Source organism: Emydura macquarii, unplaced genomic scaffold, assembly GCF_026122565.2.
Source record: "Emydura macquarii macquarii isolate MOO-44397 ecotype Brisbane River unplaced genomic scaffold, CSIRO-AGI_Emac_v2 contig_1253, whole genome shotgun sequence".
Lineage (NCBI taxonomy): Eukaryota > Metazoa > Chordata > Testudines > Chelidae > Emydura > Emydura macquarii.
The window spans coordinates 21,815,954-21,838,267 of NW_027131390.1; the positions used below are offsets into that span (position 1 = coordinate 21,815,954).

The 22,314-nt window shown below is 43.7% G+C and overlaps 2 long non-coding RNA genes across 2 annotated transcripts; one reads left to right on the forward strand and one right to left on the reverse strand.

Annotated features, from left to right (window-relative positions):
• Positions 1–14,622: 14,622 nt before the first annotated feature.
• Positions 14,623–19,815, reverse strand: LOC137153952 (uncharacterized). The gene is made up of 3 exons (XR_010919971.1): positions 19,609–19,815; positions 17,587–18,053; positions 14,623–14,953 (listed from the first exon to the last, which is right to left on the reverse strand). It is a non-coding gene; the product is annotated as an uncharacterized lncRNA (long non-coding RNA).
• Positions 19,816–20,059: 244 nt separating this feature from the next.
• Positions 20,060–22,110, forward strand: LOC137153953 (uncharacterized). Its single transcript, XR_010919972.1, has 2 exons — positions 20,060–20,985; positions 21,500–22,110. It is a non-coding gene; the product is annotated as an uncharacterized lncRNA (long non-coding RNA).
• Positions 22,111–22,314: the final 204 nt, after the last annotated feature.

A 22,314-nucleotide genomic window follows, 5' to 3' on the forward strand; every position in this document is an offset into this window, starting at 1 on the left:
TCTCTACTAACTTCACAAGCAGCCCAACCTACTCTGCTTAGGGCCCTGCAAACTTCCAGTGCATCTCTCTGTCAATAGCTATTGCACTGGTGGCACTGTAGAAAGTCTGAGGACAGACAAGTTCATCACACATCACCTGGCCTGGAGAAAACAAGCACAAACCTGCACCCAAAGCTACAGCAAAGCTTCCAGTCACTTAACTTCAGTACTGACAACCCGAAGCTTTCAAAAACCATGGGCCAGGCCCCCAAAACCGGGAGGTTAAAAACATCAGTTCATTTGAGGGTCCTTTTTATTTGCCTCCTGGTGTTTTGAGCCTTCAGTTGTCCCATTTTCAATCTGTACTGTGAGGGCTAGAAACATACATTTTTATTTCAATGCCAGCTGTGATTCTCACGCGCTCCCATGACTCTGGAAAACCAAAACACCAAATATCTTGAGACTCGATAAAATCGTGAGAGTTGGCGGTGCCGTTTGCCCTTTTCAAAGTAATGCGATTGGTTTGCTCTCCCCCCAGCCGGGCTGCAGGAGGCAGGGTGCAGTTTGAGAGGCTGCTGGCTTGGAGAGAGAATGAAACAAATGTTCTTTTGGGGAGCGGGGTGGGTTGGCAGTGGCACACTCGAGGTTTGGCAGGTGTTTTGGGATGAGTGGTCTGGATGCATTAAAGAACTGTGGCATTGTAAGACAGGGTTGTTGCACCTCATTCATTCAGATAACGCTGATGCTTCACTGAAATGTTGTTTCATGTTCATGTGGCCTCCATGTTTCCAGGCTGCACCCATTACTGAGACTGGAGAGACCTTGATAAAGGCTGTTCTCATGGTATCTCTAGAGCGAGATATGGAGATATTTTGGCTGGATTATGGCACACACTGAGTCCTCTTACTGATGCTCCAGCAAAAGGGATTGGAAATTCCCCTAAATGGGCAACTGGCATAGTACAGAACCCTCACCTCTGCATCTACCTCACACCCCCATCCCACCGCCTCCAAATCCTCGTCCTCCATCCAAGGGGGATTAGCCTGGGGCAGGAGAGAGCGCGGCTGGAGTGTCCATGCTCTAGGGCCTTTAGGAGTCGCTATAACTTAGATTAGCCTAAAAAATCAAGGTGGTGACAGTGGTCGGGTGGAATATGGCCAACGTTGACCCTGTGTCCGCAGGCGAGGATTGAGCCCATTAGTCAGTGCTGTGAGTTCAATGCTGCAGTCATCTCTTTTCACTCCTTCTCTGTAATGCTCCTCCACGCAATGCCCTCTCCCTCCTGGCTCACCAAGCTCCCATTTTTCCCAAAACAACATCTTTCCTAAAGATTGATTTCTTCTGTAATGCCCACAGCAAGCTGACAATACAAACCAACCCCTTTGACATTCCCCCTTCCTTCAGACTTCCCTGTGGGTTCTGTCTCCTCTGTGTCTATCTTGTAACTTGCGAGCTTTCTTGGGGGCAAGGCCTATGTTCATTTTACTTCTTGTACAATGCTGAGCACATTACTATTGGCACTGAACAAATTCAGTAACAATCACAACTAATACAGTGTCAGAGCTGTGTGTGGTGCTGTACACACACCAGAACACAAGGTCACTTTTCTAAGGAATTTACAATCTAGTCAGATGCAGGCTTACAAGAAAGCCCATTATCAGGAGATTATAAGGCTGTTTTTTAAGACCCAGGAGGTTAGGACAAGTAAGAGAAGAAGCCAAACTTTGGGAGCCTCTTCGAGCCAACCCTTCAACAAACATGGGGCTTCACCCATAATTCTTTGGGAGATTGAGACTGGCCATATCCTTAAAGATGACATCAGCTCATGACTTTACTCCTCTCATACTGATGGCTCACCCCTAAACTGTCAAAGAATTGCAGGGGACGTAGCCAGTCAATTCCACTTGATACCAGTCCCTAGGTCATTCCAGTGTTAACCAAAATGGCAGTCAGGTCCCACAGGGTGATACTAGATTAGTCGGGGTAGGCCAGGAAAGAGTAGGAGTATTGGTGTGTCTACACCTGCTGTGCCTCTCTGTGGATAAGCAGAGGACTTCAGTCTCCAGAGCTGTCAATCTAGCACTTTTCAGCATGAAGAAAAGAAAAAAAAAATTACAAAAAAAGGCCAGTTCCCCTGCTGCGTCAACAGTGTGAATCCTGTTGTAGGAGATAGTAAAGTGGCAGAACAGGTGTTCCAGAAGATAATAATATCTCACTATCTAACCCCCTTGCTGGCAAGTCTGAAAAAAGATAGGAGATAGAAGATAGAAGAAGTCATTTTCTAAGAGTGCAAATCAATATTTATTATAACGAAAGGCAGAGATTGATATCAAGAAGGCAGAGAATAATAAAAAAAAACCAAGACTAAACTTATTATTTCTACTTATTCTCTAGGGAGGAAAAAATCACCAAAAAACAGCCTTTGTTGATTTTTTTTTTTTTTGGTCTGTGAAAATAGCTTCTTCTTATACCTTCACTTAGATTTTCTCTGACACCCTGCTGAGGTTTTGATGTTAGACTTTCATAAAGAATATTGAGCATGAAATCTAAACATTATTTCTGGTGTCTGGTGACAGCTGATGAAGAGATAGAATGAAGGATAAAAGAGGACTTAGACTGGGTCAATCTGCTACCTATAGGAAGGCAGGAGAACCTAGAATATTAGGACATGGGGCTGAGGGCTAGGTTAAAGGCAGTAGGTGTTTACATCAGGGGAGGGGAATGATTTGGGGCAAAATAAAAACTGGCTCAAACCTCAAATAAATCTTTGCTTTATTACTGGTGTTATTTATTCTACAGTAGTAGGTTGAGAGGCCTTGTGGTCTAGTTGAAAGAGAAAGTCAGAAGACCCAAGTTCTATTTCTGGCTTTGCCAGTGACCCGCTGATCAGGACCTTTGGGCCTTACCCACCTTCCTCTAGATCACACTAATCAGGGATCATGCAAAAGGGAAAGAGGACTGACCATTGTGTGCCTTGGGTTTTCCCATCTTTTCCCTCCGTGTTTCTACATCCGACTTCATAGAGTGGGGAGCCAAAGTATATCTGATTGTCAGAAGAGAGACTTACAAGCAGAGCCTTATGGAGGCAACAGTTGCTTTCTAGCTTCTTCTTTTGGGAAATATGGGGTAAGTCCTCAGTAGGGCATGGGTGATGGAGTTTTGGGTGATGCAATTGAGGGGGCGGATTAAAGGATAGTGCAAGACGCTCGTAATTTCCCAATTACCTGAGCTAGTCACAGGCTGCACCCAAAATCCCTGTTGCTTGCATTAATCACACTAAGGAGAGGCAGTGACAGAACAAGAACAAGGTGCCTGTTTAACAAGATGAATGCGATTGAGAGGAGAAAGCCTTATTATTAATCAATAGATTAAATCACTGTTCATTAAATCCCCATGATTCTTGTCTTTCTGTAAAAACAACAATTAACTGATTCCTCCATGTACAGTTTGCCCCTATTCAACTACAATTTTCAGTAAAGCACTTGCCGTCTCATGTTTCCTGTCTTGCAATTATTTATTTATCTACATTTAACTTCACTAGCAAATGAACAGCATTTCAGCAACAAGAACATCACAGCTAATCAATGCTGGGATTCAGTTACTATTTCTCTGAGGTCGGTGGAGTATCTTGATATATGGTGTTTTCAAATAATTCAGTGAGCTTGGCTCACTGTTACACCATTGAGGTGCCTTCCAGTGCTTTTCTTATTTGCTTGGCTCCTCTCTCCTTGGGATTCTATACAAGACTCCCCCCTTTATCCCAGATTCTTCCTATTTCACAAAGATACCGGCTGTAACTGCAGTTAGCAGCAGCTTCTTCCTTTGCATATTTCATCCTCATTCAGTGTACTCTTCTGAAATATGTTAAAAGTGCCAAAGTTTGCTTCTTCAAAGAATTTCAAACTTCCTTCCTCTTCTCAAAGATTAATTACAGTGTCTTATAGCATCAAACACTTCCAGTTACTTTCTTCAATTACTGCATCTCTAGCTAGTAACTTTTCAAGGATTAGAAGTTACTGTGCCTTTTCTCCGGGAATGTCTCAGATCAAATAGGTCCTCACTCTGTCAGCTGCAGCAAGCAAAAGCTTTATAAATTGTGGTTATATGCTGAAAAAACCGTTGTAAGATGTTACTTGCTGTCTCACAAGGATTTTAGATCATGTGTAGTTTATACTAGATTATTTTTCTTGCTGCCAGCCCTGCAATCTCAAAATGGGATCTGAAAGTCAAGGTAAGCTTTTTTCTACTCACACATCATCACTGGTAACAAAGGTCCCATTTCTGATCTCAGTCATGTCCATGGAATTGCACTGGGACGCAACAGTGTAAGTGAGGTGAAAATCAGGCCCTATGGCTCTGTTATGAAGTTTGCTGATTCTTTGGTAGATATGTGTGAGGCAGGATTGGCTTGCAACTCAGTTTCCCAATATTATATTAGCTCTTCTGGGCTAACCAAAGTAGAAGGCTGTCAGTGTTTATTTTGGTTAGTCAAGTACCTGCTCCTGACCCTGAGACACACAAGGAGCAAGTCTGTTGAGTCATTTTTCTGACCGTAACTGCACTTTAAATCTCACTGGCTGCCCATCCAGAATTTTCCCTCTGAAATGGTTGAGAATCCTGTGTGTCTATTATCACAGCCAACCTGAAAGCAGCTTAGCTAAGGGGAAGGGGCTTCAAAAGCCCGACATTCTATAAATGGCAGTTTCAATTCCCATCTGTCAAATCATTCCTTTGATTCCCAAACGGTTCCACCACTGAGTGGTGTGCATTCAGTAAGGAATTCGGAAACAGAACCTAACATTCCTCCTGCCCTACTCGTCCCATTTTCCTAATTCGAGGAACAGCAATCCCCAAGGATAGGGCCATGTGCATGGATGTCACCTGTTGGGGCATTACGCAAGCTGAAGGGCTGTGTGTAGTGGTGAGAAGGGCTACTATGTGCAATATCTTCAAAGCAGGCAGGATGAGGGAGAAGGAGACGGAAAAGAAGCTGAGCCCTGGGAGTGAGACCTGTAGACCCAAGAGAGCCAAGTCAGATCAGCCTGAAATAGACCCAAGAGTAAGACAAGGATGCTGCCTGTCCCCTCCTCTTCTTCACCAAGGTCTCAAGAAGAAAGAGTGTCTGAGAAGAGTGGATGGGCACAGACTAAGAAGCAAATATTCTACTTTTCTTTCCATGTTGACTGACACGAGGTCAAGGGAGGCCCTCTCAATAACTGTGCTCAGATGAGGAATAGTGTTCCAAAGAAAGTGGTGGACATTTCATCACTTGAGTCAATTAAAACTATGCTAGACAAAGTACTGGCGGGTATGTCTGGGGAACTATCCTGCCGTAGGACGGAAAAGATGGACTAGATGTCCTAGTGTATTCTTTTCATTGCTAATTTCTGTGGGACAAATGCTATGCAAAACACCATTGTGCCCGTTTAGACAATCAGAGAATTTGGCCCAACAGGTCTTGATGTGTAGAGAGCTCTCATGAGGCTGACATGTGGAACGTTCTACACACAGAGCTATCTCTCGCACCCCAGTCCTGTTGTTTGGAAATTGCCTGCAGTAGGATGAATGATTATCCAATGTGCATTCTCATTTGGAGGTCATTGCCTGATTTGATGACCTTTTCCTTTCAGGGGGGTGAGTCCACAATGCACTGCATTTCGCATCACCATCCCAGCCACTGAAAACAACCTGGAATGAAACATGATTGATATTTGCAGAGACAGCAGGATAACATCATTGTCTTATGAATTGCTTCTTTCTCTTTTTTAAAATTTTTAAATGATGTTAACACCGTATTAAATGCACTTTTCCCAGAAGATGAATTGTTGAGTCAATTAGGTTTGTTTGCTTTGGTTATTTTACTCAGCATATAATTTGTGCTACCAGGACAGACTCCATCCTGCTTCCGGTGAAGTGATGATGCAATTTATATCATCCCAATGAACTGATTCTCTTATCTACATTGTCCGTACAGCATCTAATGAAGTAATGAAATATGCAGCCATTCAGCATAGAAACGGCCTCACTTTTAAATTAGCACTAATTAGAGATAATTATCTTGGGTGGTTTGATATTTCCATGTAATGAGTCTGAATTCTCTTTCATTAAGGGGTTGGGGTGGTCAAATAAATGAAATGATGCATTGAAGATGCACAAGTACCTTTTATTCCTGATTTATTTTTACATTTCCAAGAGCTCCACTTTTCTCTTTGATGCCATTTTGTTTGATTGCAGACCCTGGCATTTCTGAGAATGGCCATTTTTTATGCATGCCATGCCCGGGTGAAAAGAATACTATTCCTGCAGCTTTCCCATAGCCCTCTCAAAAGGGGGAAGTGAGGAATCGGCATGTGGCCTGCACTTGGATCCTATGCATTGTTATTCGAATGCTACATGGTCACCACAGTGCTCCTATGCACCTGCTGATCACTGAGGACTGGACATGGAGCCCCAGGACATGCTGTGCTATCATAACACCAGCAGTCTTGCAGCTCTCCCATCCGTCTGCCTAACAGCCTGAACAGTTATCTGATGGTTTTCCAGAAAGACTCCTTCCCTGTCCCTTTCTTGGCAGTTTTGTCACTCCAGACCCAAGTGTGGGCTCAGGATACCCAATGTAGCAGCACCCCCTGGGCTTATTGCGTAAATCATATACTCAGCACAGAAATGATCAAGAGTCTTGAACTCGGAAAAAAACCCTATTATGTCTGTCTGTCCATCTATGGTATTTCTAATGCACTGTCCGTGAATCTAGCTGTCTGTCCATCATATTTCTAAGGATGTCTTTGTGGGGTATTTTGTTATACTTATAAAATAAACAGCAGGATTTTATTTAGGGGGACAAGGCAATACGCCATGCTTATTGTGAATACAAAAATTTTAAAAAGCAATTGCTTGCACTTTTACACACACACACACACACACACACACACACACATGGTTCTACAAAGATGAAGTATAGTTACCAGCCTTTGTTGCTTGTGTTAGTCCACTGGCCAGGTGGCTAAGACATGAGGGAGGGCGCAGGGGTCTGCCGGTGCGCACCGATGCTCCTGGAGGATGATTGTAGAATCAAACCCAAAGTCCTTATTTTTGGGTTTTTTTTTTATAGGGGTAAGCTTTTAGGTCATTTTATAGGTTTTGCTTTGTTATGCTGAATCCTGTTGTGATTATTATTCACCCATGTTTTGCAAGCATGACCATTGTTGTTATTTTTTATAGTTTATTTTGTTTTTGTTTTTTGAGGTGGATCCCAGGGTCATCAGGGTGGGCAGTTTTTGGCCATCTGGGTCGTAAAAGTTGTTATTTTTACTTTTTTGAACATTTGAGGCTGGCGCCTTTTTTGTTACTTTTTGGTTTTATATATACATATTTATTTATTTGTTTATATTTTAATTTTTTAATATTTATTTAAAACTTGTAACTAGAAGACATAAGTGTTTTTTAGAAACAATAACTTTTTTTTAAATTTAAAACATTTATTATTATTATAAAACATTTTTATTTAACATTGAATCTTTCTATTTTAGAACACTTGCTGATGTTACTTTAAGCAGTGATTTAAAAACATATGTACTTTAACAATAGCAACCGTTTCACAGAATGATTTTTGGTAACTTTACAAACAGGATAATCAATGACCAGATGTTCGTTTCGGACAAACAAATGGTAGTTTTAAATACACTTATTAATAGTGAACAGATCACCCTGCATACTCAAAATGCAAAGCCTCACAGAAACTGCCGTGGTGGTTTGTCACTTGCTAGAAAAATAAGGGTATTTCTCATAGAATCAATATAATAGAATCAAGATTTGGGCCTACAATTTCTAAAAGCCCCTAATACCATGTGTCTAGCTGGCTCTGTACTGTATTTCTATTGCACTGTAGTACCATCTGTCTATCTATCTTTGGTGTTTCTAGAGCACTTATCACTGCAACGTCTAGGTGATCTATCATATGTCGCAAGATTAGCTTTTACATCCAATAATCAGTAATTTGCAATAGACTCCCCATTTCTCAAGGGAACTTCAACAGCCCAGCTCGTGACAAGTTGCCAGGCTGAAGCTCAGTGAAATGCAATAAAACTATAGAAGACTCTGTCCCATAGCCCGGCACGCTTAACTCTCACCCTCCCTCTTCACACTTCCGTAACCTTCAAGGTGCAAAGACACCAATAAAGTGGGAATACAGGATGTGTGAAAGCACCCGCACTGTACTGAGAGATGCTAACCTGCACCCTCACTCCAGTTGGGAGAGAGAGCTGTGGCAAAGCGGGTTTTGCTTAGAAAGAGGCCACCTAGTAAGTAAAGGGCTACTGACTACAAACTGCCATATAATTCTGTCAGCACCTGCTTTATGGGCCCAAAATGGGTCAGAGTGAAAAGTTTCCTTTTCTTTACGACTCACGCCTAGTCCCTGTTAATGAAACAGCATGTCCTCCCCCCTTCCCTCCTCCCGGCTTCCGCCTAGCCCTGCTGAGCCCAGGGCTTGATCAAGGCTTTATTTCCCTCCCCTTCTTAGTGCAGGAAACCACTGGCTGGTTCGCTGAGAACAATGTATTCTGTGCACTTCCCTGGCTTTCGTCGCTTAATTGGAGTGATGCCTTGAGGTCCCCTGGCACGGAGCGGAAGGCCGGTGGTGGCAAGCAGCCAAGGTAATTATGGTTAAATGGTCCTCTCAGAGTCCCTGAAGAGTCTTTACGAATCATTGGGTAACGGCTATAGTTCAAGAGAGCGTGGTCTTTGGGGAGCTTGTATAATTACTGAGTTTTGTGCCCTCTCTGGCAGCACTTGCTCATGCTTTCCCTCGTGCCCCTTATCCTCTGACTGCCACCCTCTTTCTCCCACCTTCTCTCGGATGCTGTTTAGGCGCGTGTAATATGTAATAACAAGCCTGCATTTGAACTCTTACTTGTAAGGGTGAAAAGGAATAACTAACCCACAAGGTGCTACTTATTTTCTAGACTGTGTCTGTCTGCCATTTCAAGCATGGGGAGGAGCGGCTCTGCAGATGGCACCATGTTCTGCGGAAGCCCAAGCGAGGGCAGAGAGCATGGAAGGCGGTTCAGAACAGTCACTTGTGCCTGTGTAGGTTGCAGGGAAGCTCCAGCGGTGGAAAAGCTGCAGGGCATGGGCCATGAAACTAACAGCACTTCAGACCTAGGGGAACAGCTTCAGTAACCAACAACCAGTTCCCAAGAACAACTTTGGAGTGGGGTTCTGGTGGATGATGAGACTGTGTAAACATAGAACTACTCAACAGCTGGGATCCCTCCCTGTGACAACGACGCTTTTTAGTTTTTCTTTTACTATGGTTAACACTGTTTGCACTGAACCAAGTACTGGTTTCCCCAAGTATTTGTATTTATGTTTTCCACAAGCTTCTTTAATACCATCAGGAGCCCTTTATGGGTCCAAAATAACTTACGGGCTGGGGTCCTCATGCTATTTCAAAGACAAGAGGCCAGCTTCGCAGCTGCTGTAAATCAGCATAGTGCCATTGAAGTCAATTTATATCAGCTAATGAGCCAGCCCTAGGCCTTGAGTTAGTTTGCCCTTAACACCCTGAGGCATGAAAAATAAATCCCATAAACAACCCACATAAATACTAAACTGTTGGGCTTTATGGGATTCCGGTAGATGTCCTAGTACTGCATAGTTAGTGCAGCTATAGAAAAATTAACTGGATTCTATTTCTATTAAACCTTGTGCATCATCAAAAATAGTCAGCTAAGCACTGATTGGGGAATCTTTATAACTAGTGATGATGTAAGAGGCAGAAAGGCTGTCAAACTGGATTTTCAGAACAAGGTGGAGTTTAGGGAGCCAGCAGTTAGAAAAAGAACCTTTTGATTTATAAACTGAGCGAACTGAAACTGAGATCCTTGAGTGAGAGTAAATATAGAAATACATATCATTTTTAAAGTGCCTTTTTTCCAGTGATGCTCCTTTGGGTTGGCACTGTCCTAGATACAAAGATGTTAGGTACTTAAAAATATAATAGATAGAAAGTAATGTTGTATTATCCAATTATATTTAATATATCATAGGACATTATTGGAAGTTCTGAGGAGGCACTGTTATAGATAGTCTCATAAATTTGGCTTAATTGACTGTACAGGTAGTTAACTCTTGGGGAAATACTCAGTGTTGGGTGTGGTGCAATTCTTTTTAGAGCTGGTGTATATCATTAGTAAATTGTATTCCTTGACTGAATGTCTCTGAGTGTTTCTTGGGTGCTGCCTACAGATTATAGCCCCATAACCAAACAAAACATTACATCTATCTATGATACTTACCTGTCTCCCATTACCATGGTATTCGAGCTTCTCACAGTCTTTAATATAGTTATCCTTGCTATAACCCTAGGAGGTAGAAAAGTACTATTTAATAGACACAGAACTGAGGCACAGAGAGGCTAAGTGATTTGCCCAATGTAAAATCCAGGAAAGCTGAATAACTGGAGTTATAGGCTGGTGCCCTAACCACTGAACCATCCTTCCTCATAGTGTCAAAACAGTAAGTGACAAATTAGAAGTGTAAATTTTAATCAGTTGACATTAGTACTATATGGAGAAGATCGGCTCTAGATTCTTAACCAGGACTTCGGAACATCCAAAGAAGATCATGCCCCTTGAGGATCCATACTAGTTCTTATACTGAACCTGGTGCATGCTGGGTCAGAACTTCAGGAGGTTTGTGAATGATGTGAAGATACCCATCCAGTGCAGACACATGCAATAAAGACTGTATTCATGCACTTCAATACCAAGCCTCACTGTTTTGGTTTATGGGGAATATAGCAATGTGGGACACAATAGCACCGAAGTGCAAAGGCCTCTGGGCACCTTAACAGAAATAAATACAAACAACATGACAATATAGGAAAGGGAAAGTCTCAAGCACCCAAGAGCTGGCAATCTAAACTATCAGCATAACCTTTTCCCTATGAAACCAGCAAGGATGCAAGATTCACAGAAGATTGACTCTTTTGTGCCTGGGGCACGGGTGGGAGAAAGAGAAAAGGCAAATAGATAACAGGACTTCAGGCCCCTGCAAAACTGGGAAGGCAGAAGCATAAACGAAAGTAGCAGAAAGCTCAGCCTGCAACGCAGTCTCTTCCTTCTGCTTCACTTCGCAAACTGACTCCATTTGCCATTGCAGCCTTAGTAATTAGGGAGGTCTCTCTTTTCTGCTGCTTCTTTGTCTTGAGGCCTCAACCCTGGGACTCGTGGAGCCAAATGGTCAGAAGTGCTCAGTCCCCAGCAGGTCCGATCATCCAGCAGAGCTCTTTTGAAGATCTGGCCTCAGTTGTGAGTGCTGAGCCCTTCTGAATATTCTGGCGGGAATGGACATGAAACATCTTGGTGGAGCCTGCTGGAATCAGCTCATTAGAGCCCTAAGGGGAGATTCCTTTATGCTGCCAGATCATGCAGTGTGCACACAACTCTTGATGGGTGGTCCTGCAGATCTGGAATGCCCTCCTCTCGGTTATCCAAGGAGGCTTGCTGGGGCCACCTTGACAGGGGGTCCCCACATTTCAGAGACTGAAATGCTTTTTCTGTCGCAGGTCAGTGGAAACTCTGTGAGCCCAAATGTTCCATCCCCACTGTGTTCCTAGCACTGAGAGAAGCTCTTACGCTAGCAAGATGATGCTATTGCAAGGACAGCGAGTAGGCCTATCATCTGGATTGCAGGAATAGAGCGTAATTCTGAATCCATGGATGACACTCCGAGGTATACTGTTAGTGACAACAGACCAGGAAGCACCAGCTCATTGTTGGACCATTCTGACAAAGTCTCACTGATAGGAAATCCAGACTCAACCCAGATGCCCCAGGCAATCTTCAGAGCCAAAACTTCAGTCCCCAGAGCTAACACAAGACTATTCTATCTGAGAGGGAAAGAGGATGATAACCCCACCACTCTGTGGTCCAGTTCAGGCCTGGTGCCTGAGGAATGTCTGCAGCAAAGTCTGGGGAGTTGCACTTTTTACTCCAGTTTGGAATTTCCCAATATCTGTCAAAGAAAGTGTGAACAAGGGAATATGATTCCTTGAAGAATTCCCTGTTCCAGGAAGTTAGGTGTTCAAGCTGCAGCCTATATTAACAAACAGCAACATTTATCCAAGGCCAACCAAGATCCCCCTCAAATCTTCCTGAGGATGGGCAGAAAATGAAGCCTCATGCCTCCCCTTCTTTTTGCATGTCAAAGTTCCTCTTCTCCACCCACCAGAACAGGGTTGTGTGCATGGGGAGAAGGGGTTGTGTTTGCCCTGGTCTGTATCTCCTGGGGAGAGGTTGGTTTTTTTCTTACTTTTGAAGCTGAGTATTCGGAGAATAGAGTATTCAAGTTGGGATCCATGATGTGAAAACAGCTTACGTCTTTGGCAGGATTTCCTGAGCACATTGACTCCAGAGATACAAATTTTCTAATCCAAATCAGAAAACTGTTCAGCAATCATGATTAGAATGATCCACGTCAGATACCACCAAAGAGGTTGTCAGTGTGGGTAATAAAATTGTATTCAAGATCTATCCTTTCCACATTCCAGAATCCTCCTTTCCCCACCCACATCTCCCCACTTTACATATCCATCCTTAGGGTCCCCCTCACTGCAGTCACCATCCAGGCATGGATGACAGGACAGGACTCTTTGCTTGCTAACAGACCTCAGCTAGCAGCAGCATGAATGGTCTCCCCAATGAGTGGAACATACAAAATTAGCCATGTATCCACTTGCCTACCTAATCGGTCTTTCTAACCATTTTTCCCATGGTATCTGAGCACCTGAGCAAGGTGGAGAGATGCTGTGTGCACGCTCAGGAAAAAGGAGAGCTTGTGAGTCTACTAGATGGAACTGAAGGGGGGAACTGCCTCTCAAAAGACCTGGGTTCTTCCTGGCTCTGCCTCTGCTGCTGTATGACTGGGGCAAGTCATTTAAGTAATACATGCCTCAGTTGGTCCATGTATACCCTAGGGCTAAGGTTGCCTCCTAGATGGTTGTGAGGAGTCATTTATTTTTCATACAATACTTTGGGTGCTTTAGATGAAGCATTCAAATATTAATATTGACACAGAAAGGTCTGATTCTCGTGCATTCAAAAGAGGCTTCTTCACTGGGGTTTCAGGCAGAAATCATTTCTTGCAGCTCCTTGTAAGGATGAAAGTAAAAAGCTCTTTTCTTTTCTTGAGCAATGTAATCGTCAGCAGACTGGACTACAGAGTGGTGACCTAAGCAATGACTGGCTACGGTGCCTGGTACGAATTCTCTGCAAACGCCCTGCCTCACCCATTAGCGTGTGCTTTCTCTTAACTCCCTAGGCACAGGGCAATTGTTGTGGTCCCTGAGGTCCCTCTGTCTCACCATCAGCTCCAGCCAGCTTGGTCATTGGTCTCTAGGAAATGCCCTGCACTACAATTATTATTGTTTAATTAAAATCCCCAAATGCCAATTACATTCCGTCATCTCCCCTACCCAGAGCATCCCGCTCCACAGTGCATCACTAGAGCCAGCATGAAAAACATCCTCCACATCCCCAGCTTTTCCAACATTAGGGCCCGGTCACAAGGGCGGTGACTGCCCCTCACACCTCCTGGCCGCTTGGTTAGCGTTGGACCTCCCCCACTCCCTTAGTTTGTTGGCAGATCCCTATGGATGTGTGGGAGGCCAGTCGTCAGTGGCTGCCCCAGCACGCTGGATGGAAGGAGCATTGTGGAAATGATAATGCAGCCTTGGACTATCTAGCCATTTCCTGAGACTCTATGGGCCCCATCCTGGGTCTGCCCACTGCTTCCCCTTCCCACCCAGCACACAGCCCCGCCATGTGGCCGTTAGCCTGTCCACTGCAAGGATCCAAAAGGTGGGGCTGGGGGTGTGGATAGTACAGCAGAGATGGATGATTCCCGTGTCGTATGGACGGGGGAGGTGACCTCTATTTGCTGATATGGGGGCAGTGAGGGAGTTGAGCCCACCCAACACCTTGGAGCATCTCCAGACAGGCTGACTTTAGGGACCCTGGTGCAACGTTGACTTCAGAAGCGAATCTGGCCCTGGGATTCTTATAAACAAAGCATGTTCTATTGCAATGATGAACCCAAGTTATATCATTATGATACTTGGTTTCCTTTTTCATTTGCATATACAAATTGATTCACATCTCATTACGTTCTCACTTGTCTTCCCTCTCCCCACACAGATGGCACTCCCCTTAACTCTTTCGTTGCCATGCCATAATTCATGCAGCAAACACTGACTAGGGGATTTGATGTCTGTTAATTATCAATACTGCAGACTGGAAAAAGGCTGTTGTATTAGGGCCCAAATAGCTACTACATATTTTTGTCTCCTCAGACTTGATCAAAGCTATAAATGTCACCTGTGGTCTCAACCAGTAGCAAATCTGTGCTGGATTGCATACAGAACGGCTGTCTTGTACTAGGCAACGTTTGCTGCTACTGTGTGAGTGCTACACAGGCTCTTGTTTAGATTTACATTTCAGAAGGAACAGGCCTGCCAAGTTTAATGTTGCACATCTCATCTGCTTAGTGCATTTGCATACAGTTCACAGCAAGACAACATTCCAGCTCTGGGTTGATTTTTTGGTTTTTTTTTTTTTGTTTTGTTATTTTGTTTTTGTTCGTTTTTTTTTCAAATGTTCTATGTTTATGCCTTCCTATTCCCTAATTCCTCTTCTCTGGCAGAGGACAGGCTCTCATTCAATTGAACCCTTTAGAACTGTCTTAAAGTCCATAGGTTTCAGGCAGATGTTGGCTTTTTGGGACAGTGTGGAGACCAAATGCGGAGAGAAAATAGTCCACGCTACTGTGTGCTATCACTGTGGGAGGTATAGGATACCTGCAGGGATTTTCAGTTCACTGGGAGAGGTTTTCAACAGCAGGTGATAGACGCTACAGTGAAACCTGACACGCTTTCGACCCATTTATCAAAGTGCCTGCAGGTCCCATTTCAAGCCTGGCAAAACAATAACAAATGCTGAGCAATGAAAATCCATCTGTGCCATTCGAGTGTTTGTTTTAGTAAAGAAAAATAATCAATATACAAGCTTAGTGATGTGCCTTTCCTTGTCCTGCTGCTTTCCCTTTGATCAAGGGTTTGGGATAGAAACTAGACATTCTAATACCCAGGGAAGAGTCCCTTCCTTCTCTTCCATCAGGGGTTTGGAACTACCAGGGAAGAAACAAAAGCTGCATGATCCATTCCAGGATTTACAGCTAAGTTTTGCACATTTTACTGGAAGATTTGATTTTTTGGAGGTGTGAGGGAGACTTATTTTTGGATGATTTTGCCTTAATTTGTACCATCCCCATTGAGCTAGGCCATAGAGCAGAATAATCCTACCCGCTTAACTCTGTCTAGCACCTTCCCCAAATGCTGCAAAAATGTTATGCAGTGATTTCCTTTGGCATCAAAGCTGAAGGCGGGAGCGTCACCAGAATTAACAGCACTGCAGTGGCGTGGATATTAGCCTCTTACAGAGCGATAGGAAGGGGAATTGAGTGCAAAGGATCAGACACTGAGATTCTCATTAACTTTTGCTAACACCTGAATGACTGACAGACACTTGCCTTTTCAGATTATATTCTGCACATTTCCAGCCCATGACCTTGGCTGCTCTTCAGCCCGATTACTTAATATGCAATGTCACCAGGGCTAAGGCTATTCAGTGATGCAGACTTGTCTGAACTGTGCTTAAACTGGAGCATCCAAACCCAAGAGCATCTGTATGGAATTTCACATATGATCTCTGTGTCCTTAATTCTCTCTCTCTCTCTGCTCTGCCGTCCTTAAACTGAGTGAAGAGTGGAGAATTCAGGAGTGCGAAAGGATTTCCTGCTTCTTCTCCTTAGGACATGCTCCCCTCTTCACACTTAGAAAAACCAAGGCACAGACTGCGGGAGTCTCCAGCTGTATTGCTAATGATGCCAGGCCAAATTTGCACACAGCTGGTGGAGTACCTTTAAGGCATGACCTTTCCGGACACACTATAGCACTTTATGTTATGAGGTAATGGGTAAAATGCCTTTACACCCTGGCACATCTGGCCCATTGTTCAAAGTTCATGCATAAAGAGCAACAGACAAAACCTGGTGAATTGTGTAATATGCTTCAAAAGACAGGAGAATCTTGGCTAGTGCATTAGCTTTTTTCCTCTGGAGACCCAGATTCCAATGTGCTTTATATTATGCATAAGAATGAATGTGATAGGTTTTCATACCAGACTCTTCGGAACATTGTACATTCAACACAGGCCATTATGCCCATCTAACACAATTCACAGTCTTTGCTGCAGAGAGAGGCTCAGCACGGGCCCAGCAGACGCTGTGGCAGGTTGGGACCGTGGGGCACTAAATAGAGCTATGTGAGGGGTGCAGGACTGGAATCAAAGGGGTTCTACAGGTCGGGATTGAAGTGCATCAGCCGGACTGTGCATGGGAAGCCCAGGGCTGAACTAGCAGAGGCTATCACAGGTCAGCCATGAGGTGCATTGGCACAGAGAGAGAGTACATGCACGCATGTGTTGACCGCATGAACTGATCATGAAGGGTCTATAAGTTTTGGGTAAAATATAATTTATCTGCTAAGAAGGCTTATAGAAATAATAATGGACGCTATTGCTGTAATGGGCAATCGGATAATATAAATAATTGGGTTAGCAAGCCCGTTTTATGGGTGTGGGGTCTAGAGGTTTGGTGGTACTCATGCTAAGGCTGGGTGTTGTAGTTAAAATAATATAGGTCTGAAGGACATAACCCAAATCACAATTTATGCCTTCTCATTCTGTGCCAGTAAACAAGTGACCACAAGTTGCACAAGTTAGAGGGAGTTTGGAGGCTTTTTGCAATATGGTAACATGGCAGTAACTAGGTGGTTAGACCGAAATGACGTATAGAAATTATTAAGAAATGATTGACAAAGGTTATTGATATTAATGATTAGAAGCTTAGTTAGATATATCCAGAATGCCACATATAGATTATGGGTGGGTATTAATCTTGTTATGGTCACAGATGATCAAAATAGTTGTGTATTCAAATAGTTACATAAAGAAGGGGTTTGAAAGATCCAGTCTAGTTCCTTAATTCTGGGGTACATCGGTTCCCTGAGATGGTGTAAACTGAATCAGGTCCAACTCTCCAATGTGCTCCACTTACCATTTTATCCATCTTTGTTTCTAATGATTAGAAACAAACATAAAATGGTAAGTATGAACAATACAGGAAAACACTTTACTGCACTTATTTAATTCTTATGTATGTTGATTTTCCTGTTTTCAGTTGTGTGTCTGTATTAACTAAAGCCCATAACTTTCTGAGTGTGTTCCACCAATTTTATCTTCTTAATTAACTGTAAGTAGCCACCTGAAAAAGAACCTGTTATCTGTGACAAGTGCATGTTTCACCCCGATGAATAATTTTATAATTAGCTACATGTGTGTGTGTATTTTGGGACTGAACTCAGGAGTAGCAAGTGTCTGGATTTCCCCCATAGCCATCTGTCTTCATTAGCTCTTTTCACTAATAGCAGCTCCTCCCAGATTTTTAATACAACCTTTTGGGGATACGGCAGGTGCTCTTTAATCTTACCCACTGACAGACTTGCTGATGGGAAGCCTTTCCCCAAGTTCTTTTCTCTAGTCTTTATTCCTGGTGTGGTTTGATATTCTCTCACTTCAGTCACAGCCACTCTGGGCTTCTCTCCATCTGCCTTGTCACAGTCTCCTTAGTAGAACAGGAACAGAATGTTAACTTTGTTAGATTTCCTATCTGCCTTTTGTTCTTCCTTAAAAATCATCCTCTCAGCCCCCCGCCACCTTTGGCTTTTGCTCTTTTGAAATCAGGTTGTGATGGTTGGGCCCTCTCTGAAAGCGATCTAATACAGTTTGAAAAGTGGAAAATGTTCTCTGCGTAGCCAGGCCAACCCTTAGGGTGCGATTGTCCCAAACTTGCAGCTGCAGCAGGCAGCCTCCGGCACTGCAGGAATGGAGACACACAGCATTTATGGCTCTGATCAGGTTTCTTGCTCTAACTGCTTGGACCCTCCTCATCCTGCACTGAAAATAAATATATGTCAACTCTGAAACTCTTCTCTCTATTTCCCTTCCTCCATTTGTCCCCAAACACACACACACACACACAGGCACACTCAGAAGATAACAAAGATTTGACTACTGTATATAACAACCCTACAATAACAAGAGTGCAGTTGTTCTCCAAGATATGTATGTGTGAAACACACCTGGTCATGAATAAGCTGCCTTAGCAGAACTATGTAGGGCCCAGGACTAGTGAGTATTGCAGTGCAGAGAGGAAAGTGGAGCACAAAGAGGCAGCTGTAGTTATAAGACAGGTAAGTGCTTTACTAAAGAAGTGATGAAGAGTTAGCACCACAGCCAGGTGCCAGGGGATCTTTAATTAACTCTTTCAGTGCTTTCTTTACAGTGGGGTTCTGTAGGTCAGGAATGAAGTGCATTGGAAGAGCTAAAAGGCTTTGCTGGTGATTCCCAGGACTGGACTAATAGAGTGGAGGAAATAGCTCGAACTATGCCTAACTCATGAATAACTTGCTCTCATGGAAATGCATCAGATTAATGTTTTTAAAATAACAGCAGTCAAAAGGCACAGCTAGCAAAACTCTGCTTCCCTTGTTGACATTGCAAGCTATAAGATCCATCTCAGCTCATCCTATTTATTAAAGTTACCGTGAACTCTCCTAAGACCTTGCTGTGTTGCTTTTATGCATTCCTGTCATAGGTTCCTCAGTTCTACAGCCTTGGACTAGCCATTTATGTGGCTAATGAGAACAACCACATTTCCATTAGCTAGGGGAAAAAAAGGGATTTAAACCTTCATGCTTCAGGGCATAAGCCAAGCACTAACTGACAGGGGCTAGGAAGGAATGTCACCAAGGGTTAAGTTACTTCATAATTGTCTACTATGAAGTTTCTTGCACCTTCCTCGGAAGACTGGAGACTGCCTGAGATGGATCCCTGGGCTGAGCCAGTGCAGCAATTCCTATGTTCCTAATAGTGCAGGATAATTGGCTGGTCAGAAGTATAAAGGCCAGAGGTTTAAACAGCCCTTTCGGCCCTAAGCCCCAAAACAAGATGTTCCTACATCACATATATTGGGGACAAAGGGCAAACTGTCTTTTTGGGGATCTGTGCCTGTTAGACCCCAGCTGCAGGGTCACAGAACCAAAGTGGTTGTGTTGAGTTTGGGTGCTGAGAATAGCAGAGGATGAAACTCAAAACATTTGTAGGCCCCTGTCAGAAAATGGACCCTCCTCAGTCTGGAGGCTTCTCAGTGAGTTGAGTCTGCAATTCTGGTCTGCACTGGTTCTTATTTTACCCTGACCTGGCCCAGGGGATTATCTAACTATCCACACACCGTTCTGGCTGGCTGGATTTATCCACTCCTTGACTTCCTCCCAGCTCAGTCCCATTTCAGTGCCCTTAGCAGTAACTGGCTTCAGCTGGGCCCAGCTATGCTCCTCCCTCACAAGCCATGCAGCCAGTGCAGAGGAACTTTTAACCTTACCCATGCCAGACATTGGTGTCCCTCCATCCCTGTAAAAACCTTTAAAAGTAACTACTACTTAGTGCTCACATTCACAAAGTACAAACATGAACTAATTCACCCCCATCATGGCATCTATGCATCCCCAAACAGCGCAGAGCCGGTGATCGTGGAGTTTTCTACGAAGTGCGCGGACAACCAGAGCCCAGCATCTCTGGTCAGAGACGCACTTGTGGGTGATGTGAATTTGGTTGCATACGTTGTCAGGGTCTCCAGGAGTGGTTGATAAACACAGCACAGGCGAATGACCAAACGATCTGAAAACAAAAAAATCCTCTGCACCTCTGAACTTTCTCAGGTCAGTGGGTGGCAGAAGCAAAGGCTGAGAAATACTCAGATCTTCCTATGCTGGTGTAAATCAGCATAATTAACTTGAATGGATCTACACTGATGTACACCAGCTGAGCATCTGGCCAACAGAGAGGAAAGTTTGTCCTCAGTGTATTTACAACAAAGCTGAGCTAGGGGCAAAAAGGAAAATCCTGCCAAAGAACAGCCAGCTCTCCTAAGATTTCTACCCCATATGACACCTTGAACAAGAAGCCCCTCTGAATTATCACTCTTTCCTCTTGCATTCCTGCACCAGGCTGCGAGTCCTGCAGACCCTGGGCTTCCTCCCTTCTGCAGATCACTCCACCCCATCATATATCTGAGCTCTGAGCCTTAAATAAACATGTGATTATGTAAATAAATAAACCTGGTGTAGGTTGAGAAGCAGGGTAATGGCTGGGGAAGCTGAGCCTGACCTCAGTGACATTTCAAATTAGTTCTGCTGCACTGGGCTGGGGCTTTGAAGGGATTTGTGCTCCAGCTGACTGTAGAAAGAAACTTTAAAATGTATCATGTGAAGGGTCTCTCTGGAGCTTCCTTCCTCTCAGGGAGAGGCCTCTGCCTCCTCTCTCAGATCCCAGGATTAACGTGCATGCTCAGCACAGGTTGGGAAAGGTCAAGAGTTCAGCAAATGATGCACAAAGGAGGAAATGCTTGGAACAGCAAGCCATTGAGTTGTGACACATGTGCACCAAGAATGACAGGCACCCAGCTGAAATGAGTGGAACTCACTGGGGGCTGGGTGGCACAACCGCATGAGGACATGAAAAAGCTGGCAGAAAGGAACTCCATCTTACTGACCATGAGAAAAGGATCCCCAAGTAAATTACAGGCTGTGTATGCAGGGATTACATCAGCTGTGAGCAAATCTGCATGTGCAAACCCATTTGCTATAAGCCAGAACACCAACCTAGTGCCCCAGGGGAGTGAGTGACCCTTTGCTGTTTGTCTCAGACCTTCAGGAGTCCAGCCAAGCTTCGTACTAGCTGGTTGTGTGATCATTTCCTCCAGAGAAGCAGAGTCAGCTCAGATTGCAGGCCTTCATGGACCACCCCAGTCCTGCAGGAAGCAGTATAGGTAGTGTAGTCTGAACCATTGCCCCAGTGTGGTACCAAGAGACTCTGTTGTGCCCAAAGGAGGGGAGAAGAATCCAAACTCCCACTCACCTGCGATCAATACAGATCCCACTGCACTTTTTGCAAGTGAAAGTGGGCTGGTCTTAGCGATCCTCCCAATTTCCTGCCTCCTAAATCTTCACTGCATGTTCAGCAGGTTATAGTATTCTTCTCCTCTTCCTGTATTAAACTGTTGTATAGTGCTGTCGCATTCTGCTAACTAGTTGTCACCTTCCACTCCAGAAGTGGCTGCATTTCAGCGAAAGATGAAGTAAACCCTACAGTATGTGTGTACTGTTGTATATGTATTTTGCATACAAAAATACATTAAAGGAATGGTAAGGTTGCAAAGTCCAGCATTCCAAAGTTAAGAAATGTCTGAATTCAGGTCACCTGTGCAACTTTAATTCAGCATCTTGACATATGCATTATGATACAGTCTTTACTTAGATGATCACATACTATTCTTTCCACAGGATCACATCTCTGATACCAGCGCAATCCCCTGCCAAATTTCAAGTTCCTGCTCCAAGGCATGGCGGCACTAGAGCGTCTCAGCAAAATGGATGGAGGAATTTTGTTAACACAAGCAAAGCAATATGTTTTCCCCTGATCTCATTCTGAAAAACAGCTGAACCATTTTTGCTGAAATTTAAAATAAATAAATAAATTCAACCTGAGGCAGATGCCCAACATGGCAAATTTCCACCTGAATGGTTAAAGTTGGGCAAAAGTATAAGCAACTGAAAGCAGGGTTTTATAATGGAAACTTTCTGGCAACCTTCAACAGACATTTCTATCTGTGCCACCTCTAATACATATACACATATATATACACACACACACAGAGTACAGTCTGTAAAGTGCATTGAGATAATTTAAAATGTGATATCCTATACGTTTATTTAACAGGTTGCAATACCGAACACAGTCTTGAAAAGGAGAGAGAGACACACACACATTCAGAGTCTGACACAGTGTAGTCTGCCAGTGACAGTATGCCATTATAAGCATGAAACCAGATGGCATTAGTAAGATTAGCTCAAGTGAAGACCGTGCCCAAGGCAAACCTGCGTATTTTTAACAAGGCCACAGATCATTCATTCATGGCTTATCCTGCTTTCCTTTGAATCCTTCCCATTTTTCTGTCCTGACATATTTGTTTTCTTTCCTTATTAAAATGCTATTAACAATCTGATTAATGGAGAAACACTGGCGGGATTTGTTTCTCAACCACCAAGTCTGATGCAGAACAGCCCCTGTTTGAAATAATTAGTTGGCTGGAATTGTT